This window comes from Eubalaena glacialis, chromosome 1 (assembly GCF_028564815.1).
Source record: "Eubalaena glacialis isolate mEubGla1 chromosome 1, mEubGla1.1.hap2.+ XY, whole genome shotgun sequence".
NCBI classification, from domain to species: Eukaryota; Metazoa; Chordata; class Mammalia; order Artiodactyla; family Balaenidae; genus Eubalaena; species Eubalaena glacialis.
Genome location: NC_083716.1, coordinates 12,384,051 through 12,395,687, shown reverse-complemented (window position 1 = coordinate 12,395,687; position 11,637 = coordinate 12,384,051). Strand labels below are relative to the sequence as shown.

The window sequence follows — 11,637 nt, the reverse complement described above, 5'->3', positions numbered from 1 at the left end:
CCACATCACACAGCCGCAGCGAGCAGCTAGGAAAGGGACCTGACCCCCTGCACTTCCTGGACTCACATCTTCCACTAATCACGGTGCATCTCCAGGTGTGGCTGACCCCATTCATTCCCCACCCCCTCCAACCAGAAGCATTTCACAGCATTCTCTCAAAAAGATCCAACTCTACAATTCTTAGTGAGATGTAGATTTTACTAACACTTTGGTGGGAAGACAAGGAAGACATTTTATACATCACAAGGTGAAGCTCCATAAAAACCACCTTTAAAAATTCTCTGTTCTCTGCATATGTCCCCCCCAGCTTATCTCCTTTTGTCACTTCCCAAATTCTTCTATTGTCCTCAGCCCTGGCCTGAACCCTATTGAGCAAAAAAGGCATTAAGCATCTATTGTAACTGACGTTTGTCCCTTGGTGGGGATGAGAATCCTCGCTCTCCATCCAGACACAGCTTCTCGGCTGCTGATCAGATTGTTCTCCATAAGTCCCTTCTCCCTCCGCGCAAAACAGTTTCCTTTGTGGAGGAGAGATTATGCTATTGAGAAATTAAGTTAGTCTTCACAGTGGCGCAACAATAATAAGGTGAGTTTTTTCCATCGATCAGGCACTGTGTAAGGAAGGCACTGACACGCGTGACTTCATGTAATGCCCCCAACGACCTTGAGAGGTAGGTACCCCCACTGTTAAGGTGAGAAAATTTAGTCCCAGAGAGATTGAGCAATGAGCCCAAGGTCAAACAGCTAGTAAATTAATGAAAGACAAGTCAAATTTTTTTAATGAGCAAAGATTTGAATAGACATTTCTCCGAAGAAGGTATCAAGTGGCCAATAAGTACATGAAAGGATACTCAAATCATTAGCCACTGGGGAAATGCAAATCAAAACCACAGTGAAATACCACTTCACACCCACAGGATGGCTATACTCAGAAAGACAGATAATAAGTGTTGGCGAGGATATGGAAAAGTTGGAGCTCTCGTACGCTGTTGGTGGGAATGTAAAATGGTGCAGACACTTTGGCAAACAGTCTGGCAGTTCCTCAGAAAGATAAATATAGGGAATTCCCTGGTGGTCCAGTGGTTAGGAAGTGGTGTGGCCAAAAAAAAAAAAAAAAAGATAAATATAGAAGTGTCAGGGCTTCCCTGGTGGTGCAGTGGTTGAGAATCTGCCTGCCAATGCAGGGGACACGGGTTCGAGCCCTGGTCTGGGAAGATCCCACATGCCGCGGAGCAACTGGGCCCGTGAGCCACAACTACTGAGCCTGCGCGTCTGGAGCCTGTGCTCCGCAACAAGAGAGGCCACGACAGTGAGAGGCCCGCACACCGCGATGAAGAGTGGCCCCCACTCGCCGCAACTAGAGAAAGCCCTCGCACAGAAACGAAGACCCAACACAGCCAAAAAATAATAAATAAAATAAATAAAAATATTTTTTAAAAAATGGTAATTATATTTATAAGAAAAAAGAAGTGTCATATAACTCAGCAATTCCACTCCTAGATATCTACACAAGAGAAATGAAAATATGTGTTCACCTAAAAACTGTACACAAATATTCATAGCAGCATTATTCATAATAGCCAAAAAGCAGAAACAACACAAATGTCCATCAACTGATGAATGGAAAAATAAAATATGGTATATCCGTAAATTAAATATTATTCAGGCATAGTACTGATTCGTGCTACACAATATACATGAACCTTGAAATTATCATGCTAAGTAAAAGAAGACAAACACAAAAAGCTACATATTGTATGACTCCATTTATATGAAATGTCCAGAAAAGGCAAATCCATAGGGATAGAAAGTAGATCAGTGGCTGCCTGGGGCTGGGGGGAGGGGAAACGGGAAGGGGCTGGGGGAGGGGAGATGAGAAGGGACTGCTTTGAGTACAGAATTTTTTTTTTTTTAATTTTTTGTCAGCACTGCACGGCATGTGGGATCTTAGTTCCTCGAACCCGTGCCCCCTGCAGTGGAAGCACAGAATCCTTTTTTTTTTTTTTTTGATATTTATTATGTTTATTCATAATTTGATTATGCTCAGTGGGCAGCACATCTCCAGGAACCTCCCGGAGCCGGGGGATCTGAGCTACGGCCACAGACCATGCAGGAGGCTTCACTAGGGTTGGGAGGCTGAGGGCTTTCCCCGGGCCCATGTGCTGATAGGGAAGGAGGAGAGGGTGCGAGCATCTCCATTTCTTAAGTTAGGACTTTCTCCTTTCTACACTTCCTCCCTGCCCTGTTAGTCATCATCACCATCATCCTCTGGAACAAAAATATCATGCTCCTCAAGTAGAGCAGCAAAGTTCTTGCTAATGAGCGTCCCGACAGAGAGAAAGGGGATCACAATGGAGAACACACGGAGAAGGGAGAAGGACATGTCACCGGTTTGGGCAAAATGGCGCCGCTGAGAGTAGCGATGACTGACCTCATGGTACCAGACTCCGAACTGAGCCGCCCCGTCCGTCGTCCGTCGTCCGTCGGAGACCTCACCACCTTTCCTCAGGCTCAGCCGGCCCCGGAAAGCCCCAGATCCGACGGATGCCAACGCCAGCCAGCGAGCCGCCCCGGACGCCATCTCCCAGCTCCATCCCTCGTCCGGGCATCTGGAAGCACGGAACCTTAACCACTGGACCGCCGGGAAAATCCCTGAGTGCAGAGAGCGATGAAAATGTTCTGGAATTAGACAGTGGTGATGGTCGCCAAACCTTGGTAATATAATGAAAACCACTGAATTGTGCACTTTAAAACGGTGAATACTATGTTATGTGAATTACATCTCAAAAACAAACCAACCAACAAAACAGCTGATAAAAAGCCAGCCAAGAGTCCAACCCAAGCCATCAGCCTCTTGGTCCCGCTCTGACACCCCTTAAAACGCCCATCGCAGCCTCACACCACCAGGGTCCCTCATGAGGAGAATCTCACACCCACATCTGCCACTGAGGGGCCGCTGGCATTTTTTTACCGTGTGACTCTGGGGACAAGGCCCCACCCTTACAGCTAGCTGGATGGGGGCGTGGCCTGGAACACCCCCAGCCTGGCCAGGAACCTGTGACTTCACTCCACACGACAGCCCAGGTCAGTCAGATCTCCCTCTCCCTCTCTCTCTGGAGTCTGGAACCGGAGAACGAGGGACTGAAGAGGTAAGCTGTGAGGGACGGACAGAGGGGACGTGGGGGAGACCTGCACTCAGAGCAGCCCTGGGAGACGGTGAGCAGGTGGAAGGCGGAGGAAGCAGCAAGGATGGAACAGCCAGGGAGGGCAGTCAGCGGAGAGCAGAAAGAGGCTGTCTTCTTCCTTCCCAAGGCTCTGTGGGCTCCTTGAGCCATACTCGAATTCCTGTTCTGATTCCGAGTCCCTGGGGTGTCTTTACAGTAGCCACCTGTTCAAGGGAGGTCTGTTCTTTGCACTGAAAAGAGCCTGATGACACCCAGCAGGCATTTGTTGACTCAGGTTGGATAGACCAGCTCCCCCAGATTCATGGCCTTAGGGATGGGTTCTTTCGTTTACAAAGAAAACAGCAGATCTCAATGGTCTCTTCTGGAGCCCAGCCGAGAGAGCATCGGGCCATCTGCCTGAGATTCCATATGTAGGACTCCAGGACCCATCTTAGATACTGGCCTCAGAAGCCCTTGCACCTGCCCGGCAACGAGAAGATAATACACAAGGCGTAGGTTTCCACAGTGCGGACCAGTTACCATCTTGGTATCATTCTTTACTTTCCTTTGTCTTCTGACTTATTTGCTATGATTTAGCCTCTGCAAGCCCCTCAAGTTAACCCAATTTTTTAAAGACCAACAATTGGTGTGGAATAATAAAGATAGTCAAACTAAATATCTTATCTGGAGTGACCTTGAACTTATCAGTATTCTTCAAAGTAAGGAGAAGACATTTCACATCTCACTTTTAATAAGGAAAAAAAAACTGTTGCTGGAAATATTTACCTTTCATCTACTGCGCTGAGAGATGGGGGAGATTTGTCGGCTTTGATCTCCACTTGTTTAATTACTGGGAAATGAAGTGCGCGTGAGCCAGCAGGATCATGAAGTCTCACTCTTGCTGCAGAAGGTGGCAGCTGGGGACCCAGCAGCCTGGCATTTTATTTTCCCAGATCAAAGCTGAACCAGCACCAAGATGGAAGAAGTATCCCGATGAGATGCACCTGAAGAAGAACCAGGTGGCAGAGACTTGACCAAAGGGGTCACTGGACCAGCATCTCCCATGGGGTCTCCCCTTCTCGCCTCCCACCCTAAGAGAAGGGCACGGTGTAGTCCAGGGTCCTGTCTGGCCTGCCTGAGCCAAGTGTCTGCCCACACACCACATGCCAGGCCCCAACTTGAGGCAAGCCCAGCACACCTGTGCACCCACGGCCTTAGTTCTGACCACTTTCAACACACTACTAGCACCTGACTCCACCTGTGCTGGACCTCCCAGCTACAACCTCAGGTTGGTCCTCTTCTGAGCCTCACCTGCACAGCTCAGGTGAGTGAACACCATCCCAAGGAAAAGACCAGGGGACCGAGAACAAGACAAAAGCTGGCCTTCTCCGTGGACTGCCCATGACATGGAAGCTGGAATTTGGCCTCTGGGCATGCAGGGGCTGATGGGTAACCACGGGATGAAGGTGGGTAACATCTTGGGGGGGGGGTGCACTGTCGGTTGTGATGGATAGCATCCCACCGTCCTCAGCACAGGAGTAACTCCACGATGCTCATCTCTAAAATGAGGGTGTTAAATTAGACATTCTTGAAGAGCCTTCTGTCTTTAACATCATCTATCTTTATGATTCTATTTATTGAGCCTCTTCTGTAACCAGAACTGTGCTAGCTCCTCCAGAAGTCACATGGGTTGATCATGGTAGTGGTGGTGGTGATGGTAGCTGCTCACATTTAGTGAGTCCTCACAATGTGCCAGGGACACCAGGGGCTGTACAAAGATCAACTCATTTAATCTTCAGAAATCCCTATGAGGTCAATACCGTTATGTATTATCCCATTTGACAGATGAGGAAACTGAGGCCAGACATGTTCACACAGCTGTTAAGTGACAGAGCATGCTGTCAAGATATTATACTTCCCTTACATTCCAAACAAGGAGACAAGACAAATCCACATGAAGCAACGTAAGAGAAAATATGATGTAGGATTAAATTGTGCAGAACAAATGTTAAGCCCTAAAGCAGGAATCAGAAAACTATGGCACATGGAGCAAACAGTCCACTGCCTGTTGTAAATAAAGTTTTATTGAAACACAGACACACCCATTTGGTGCATACTGTCCATGGTGGCTTTCATGCTGCATTGGCAGAGCCAAGTAGTTGAAACAGAGATCATGTGGCCTAAGATAGTCACTGTCTGACCCTTGAAAGTTTGCCAACCCCCTCTCTTATGGTGACCAACTGGCTGGGTTTGCCCAGCACTGAGGGAGTTCCTGAGATGCAGGACTTTACGTTTTTTAAACCAGTAAAATCTTGGGCAGACTGGAACAAGTTGGTCACCCTACCTGCTCTACAACAGCTCAGAGGAAGGCAACATCCCTGGGAGCGGCAGAGTTGATAGAGGTGAGCCTTGAAAAATGTGCAGGATTTGGATGTGTGGTGGGTGGGACATGGGTAGGATAGAGGGAGGAAGAACATTTGAGATAGGAGAGGGCAGCAGGAGCCTGGAGAAAAGTCAGCATGAGATGCTCATGGGACAGTGAGGAGAGAGACGGGTCTCCCTGAGCAGAGAATGCCCGTCAGGAAGCAGAAGTTGGGCCCATTAACTGAGGACTCCACAAAGGGTAGCTCATCATCATTGGTGGCAGTGTAAACAGGTCCCATCAGCTGGACAGTGCGTAAGTATGCGTCAAAATGTTAAATGTGCATGTGCTTTGACTGCCAATGGGGGACCCCAAATCAACACCCCACCCTCTGTCCAAGCCTTTTGAAACATGACTTTGTGGTTCTTCCCATCTTTACCTCTTAAGGTTGCTTTCAGCCACGTGACTTGCTTTGGCCAGTGCGATGTTAGTGGACTGGTCTTAAGCGGACACTTAAAAAAGCCCTGACTTGTTTCTGCTTTCCCTCTTCTTCTGCCTTTGCCCTGAGAACATGTCTGGGCCACAGAGCAAAGCTGAGCCACCTGAACTGTCCCAGCCAAGACCAGCTGAGGCCACCCAACCTGCAGCTGACCACAGACATGTGAGTGAGCCCAGCCAAGCCCAGAACAGCCCAGTCAAGAGCCACCTAAATTGCCAACCCCCAGACTTAAGAGCAAAATAAATGCTTATTGTTTCAAGCTACTAAGTTTGAGGTCATTCATTGCACAGCATTATTATGCAACTAGATAACTGACCCTGCCTAATCCTTTTTTAGGAACTTATCCTAAGGAGGTAATCCAATAAAGATGCAAAGATGCGTGAATAAGGATGTCCCTTACAGTGTTATTTACAATAGTTAAAAAACAGAAAACTTCTTTTGGAAAGATCTAAGTGCTCAGTAATGGTGGATTGGTTTTCAAAAATTAAATCCATACAATGGAATATCATTAGCCATTAGAAAAGGTAATATATATCAATATTTATTGACATGGAAAGATGTCTACTTCATGTTAAATGAAAAAGTAGATGGAAAAACAGGTTTTAAGGTAGGATCTATTGTTTTTGTTGAATATGAGAGAGAGGGAGGGAGGGATGGCGGGAGAGATACACGCATCAAAATATTAACAGTGATTATCTTGAAGTAGTTGGATTTTTTTACTTCTTTATCCTATTCTGTATTGTATGAATTTGTAAAATGATAATGTATTATCCTTACAGACAGAAAAGAAAATGTCACCAAGAGAACCTTTCTCTCTTTATATATAAAAACATGGCTTTCAAGTCCGTAGTAAACCTCTGCCCTCTCCACCAACTCCACTTACTACTGACTCTGGAATGAAATCTGACTGACCTTGAAGTTGCCCTTCTTGCTGACCCAGGAGACTAGAACCCACGTTGGGAGATTGAGGGGGGAGCACCAAGCCCCAATGAAGCCTTCTGTGGAGATGCCGAGGAAAAGTTTTCCCTTCCCAACCATCTGCAAAGAAATTACCCATGAAACCAACTCCAACCATGCTTTTAAAAACTCCTTGCATCCAAGTCATAATATTTTTGGAGTGAGATCTACTTTACAGTATTTTATTAACTGCAGTGTTGCTACTAGAAGTCCTTTGTAGCTGGTCTCAGGGGCCTTCCTGGGACGTTGCACTTAATGAGGTTTATAATTCAATATAACTACATCTGCATCTTCAATTATGCCTAACATTTAATCTTCGTTGCTCCACTTGAATTGGAAGAGCTAAAATTAGGTCTGCTGTAGTTTAATCTGATAATAAACATCCATGACATTTAGAGCAAAAATGTACTCATTTCATTAGAGTGGCCGACACATTTACCATTTGCCTGAACTGAACAAATACTCTCAACAGTCCTTCCAACTGTAACAGAGAACATTGTTTTAAACTATCCCCTGTAGACTCCTGGAACTCTAGAGCTGACAAGGACCCTGGAGGTTAAGTAGTCTAACAGCACTATTTTTCAATGGAGGGCACTGAGGCCCAGAGAGCCTAAGTCATTTGTCCAGTGTCACACAGCAAGTTAGCAGATAGGGGATATTGCAGGAAATAAGACCAAGGATTCTTGAATCACTGCCCAGTGGTCTGTTTGTCATTCCTCTATTGCCCCCCTGGCATATTTGGCTAAAGTAGGACATAATTTTTTGTTGACATCCCTCTGAGCAACCACCACCTCCCTTTTTTTATGGAATCCAGACAAAATGTCATTCAAGTACCTATATTGAGCATCATGCCCCAATCCCAAATTCAAAGCAATAACAAATGAAATATAAAAAGAGAAAATTAAAAAGACACACCCTCATTAAAAACAAAATAAATATCTCCAAGGACCAAAACTCAAGAAAATAAAACATTAAATGAACTGAAGGTTGGAGCTATTTGGCTGCAGGTCTAGAAGGAGGCAGAGGTGGTTAGGAGTTTAGTTCCACTGAAAACCAAAAATGCCCCATTTAAGACCAAGGATGAGACTCAGGCTCTTAGATTTAAGCTGGGACAGTGGCTAATAAAATAGGGAATGATACAGTTAGACAATCTCAATTTGGCAAGCATCATAGTAATAATTAATAATAATAATTCAGGCAAGAATCATTAGCGGATGCTAAAACTTGTGGATAAAACTTTGAGGATAAACAAAATATTTACATGGTCTCAAAGATTTCCCCACAAAATGCTAATTACTTACAAAGGGGAAAATATTAACTATGAAAGTGGAGAAGTCTCACGGACACCGTCCGGACCAAGTGATCAAAGTTCACATCAGCAGCAGTGGCACAAAGAAGGACACGGCGTCACTTTTTTAGACTCTTTTCACTTCTCCAGTCTTCGTATTTTGCCCTTAACTCATTCTCATCTGTAAACCCCTCTGCTCTCTGCTTCTGCACTATCTTGAGCCATCATCTCTTAGTAGGCAGGGAATGGTCTGCTTAATTTATCTGGAAGGAGCTGGTCAAGAGACAGATGTTCCTGATTCCCCACATGTGCACCTTAAAAGGGCTTTTACACCCAATATCTCATTGACCCTCACGGTCTGAAAATTAAGTAAAACATATTTTTCTCCCATTTAAAAAAAAAATGTGAAAAACAGGCTCAGAGAGGTTAAGCCACTTGCCCAAAGTCACACAGCTAGCAAGTGGTTGAGCCCACATCTCCTGGCTCCAGTGATAAGATGCTACAGTCGACGTGGTGGTTGACTCCCAGATATCCATCCCCCTCCCCCACTGTGTGGCCACAGTTCAGTTTCAGGAATTGACCCTGCCTTCAGGTGGGCCCCATTTAGTTAATGCAAACCCAACGAAAACGAAATCCCATCTCCCTTCTTCAGCAGCTGGAGCAAGAGCTCAGGCCTAAGCTGATCAGCATATGCCATTCCCCTGGGCCTGGGGAACAGTTCTAGCCAATGAGACACGATAAGAAGTCTGCTAGGGCTTCATGTCTTATGCTTCCTTACTTTTAAGAACAAGACTAGGAAGCTTCTCTCTCTTCCTAAAATAAATGGGGAAGAAGATAGCCCAGCTTGCTGCTGGCAGCAATCCTACAAAGAAGGGAACCAGCCCTAGAACAAAACTGACACTGTGGATGGCGGAAGAGAGAGGTAGAAAGGACCAAGCATCCATGATGACCTTCTGAAGTGCAATGTCAGACAACCCTGGAAGCTACGTTAAGTTGGTTCATCTGTTCATTGCAATCAAAAGCACCCTACTGGGTGCAGGCCCCCTCTCCCCTGAGGCAGCCCAGCAACGGGGAGCCCAGCAGCCCAAGTGTCCCATTGAGCTCCAAGGTAATAATGACACCTGCCTCACCAGCCCCCTTACACCCCCGCTGTCCTCAAATGGCTGTTTGTTGATATCGCTTCTCTTGAGCTTTTAAAACTTCACAAGGAAGGCAGTTCTATAGTGCTGTGAGCTATCTTTCTGAGACGCAGCCCTAGTGCTAAGGCAGGATGAAGATTCGTCTGTTCCCAGTACCCACCACCCCTCTCTCCTCCCCCACAAAGAGCAGCTTTCCTCTGGAATCCATGCACATGCTGTTTATTTCTAACTGCAACAGCAGGTCCCAATCCTGTTGCTTGCTGCTTCTAGTTATTCACTTGGAGTCAGAGCTGCTGGGAAGTCAAAATTAGCCTTATTCTACCAGCACAAAAAGGAAATGCAGAAGCAGTCTTTTGGCTTCACAGGGGCAAGGAGCTGGGATTTTTCTCCTCTTCCTGTGAACACCAGGGCTCATGCTTACATGGGTCTATGATTACACAGCCATTTGGAAATTCTGTGAATTGGAAGCAGCACTGTCACTGACTTCCTACAAAGAAGAGGCAGCAGGAGAAGTCTTCCAGAGGAGGGACATAGGGGCAGCCATCTGGTTGGAAGCCACCGCATTTACATAAGTTGTCTCTTCACTTGAGGTGGTGAGGAGCAGTCTGTAAGGGAGGGGGTGTTAATGACCAAAGCCATGCTTGACACCATGTATTAATCAAGTTTTTTATTTAATTTTTTATTTTCTGTATTTTATAATGCTTTGACATCTTGGGGCCTTGCTGATCTTGGAGAGACTGACCCTCCCAGGGCTGACTAATTCCTAAAGACAGCAAACAACTTGCCTTCCGTATGCTATTCTTATGCAAACCAACCAATCCAAAGCCCATAAATCCACCTCCTCCTTTATCTAGCTTTCTAATACCATGTTAATGTTTCCCCTGCCCTAAATCACCACCAGGCCAGGTGCCAGACATATAGAGACCACCCTTATAGCCCAGAGCCCACTGACGTTATTCAAACTATACAATCCTAAACTTGCTCAAACTTGCCTACCCTGCCCACCCATTCCTTCCCATGGAAACCTCAGTAAAGGCTCTGACCATGCTCTCCCTTCACTCCTTCACTCCTGGCCCACCCAGGTGCTTCCCCATGTGGCCCTGCAGGGCACTGTGTGCCCCTTCTTTGGGGAACTGTGAGTAATAAACTCTTCTTTCAAGGCAATTGTTTCCATGTCTGTCATCTTACCACATCTGATTAAGCCAGATCAGCTAGCAAGAGAAAGATAGCATGATTGTAGATAATGCCTATCACACTGCAAAGTAGTGAGAAAAGTGAAGCTCAGACGGTTGAGTAACTTGCTGATGTTGGTTAACAGAGAATATTGATCATGAGCTAAGGGTGCAGCAGTCAACTTCTTTTTATAGAGATATATGAAATTTTAAAGATATTGATATTTGATATTTGGTGGGAGAATTGAGTACTATTCATCAAAATTAAAATGTTTTATTTTAGGACTTCCTTGGTGGTCCAGTGGGCAGTACACCACGCTCCCAATGCAGGGGGCCCGGGTTTGATCCCTGGTCAGGGAACTAAATCCCACATGCAAGCCACAACTAAGAGGTCCCCATGCTGCAACTGAAAGGCCCGCATGCCGCAACGAAGATCCCACGTGCTACAACTGAGACCCGGCGCAGCCAAATTAAATAAATATTTTTTTAAAAAATGTTTTATTTTAGGAGGGAAATTTATTAGACTTAGTTAGTGGAAATGAAATATGTTACGTGAGTCCATTCAGAGGGGCTATTGGGGAAAGCTGACAGAATAACTCGGAGGAACTGGCCGGCATTACTCCATCAAATCTCCTGGGCTTTTTGTTTACATTCTTACAACCTCGAGAGGAGGTGAGCCAAGTTGGAATACAGCCAGCGGAGCAGAGGGTCCAGCTGAGACTGAACTTGGCAGCCCCTCTCCAGGGTATCCCAGTGACAAAACATGCCGCCCCCAGCATGTTAGTGATACAATAAGGAAAGCCACATGCAAGAAGTAAACAGTCATTAGGGGAAGAGCAACACGTGGTCTTGCTCACTGCTACTCAAATCTGGTCCTGGGGACCAGCAGCCTTGGCATCACCCAAGATGTCAGAAATGCGGAATCTCGGACCCCATCCCAGACTCGCCAAACCAGAATCTGCAAGTTAACAAGATCGCCAGATGATTCACATGCACATTACAGTTCGGGAAGTTCTAGTCTTTATAGTTCCACACTTGCGAATGGGGGACATTGGG

General features: G+C 46.0%; 1 pseudogene; it reads right to left on the bottom strand.

Annotated features, from left to right (window-relative positions):
- Window positions 1-2,239: 2,239 nt before the first annotated feature.
- On the bottom strand, window positions 2,240-2,581 carry LOC133093042 (essential MCU regulator, mitochondrial-like; annotated as a pseudogene).
- Window positions 2,582-11,637: the final 9,056 nt, after the last annotated feature.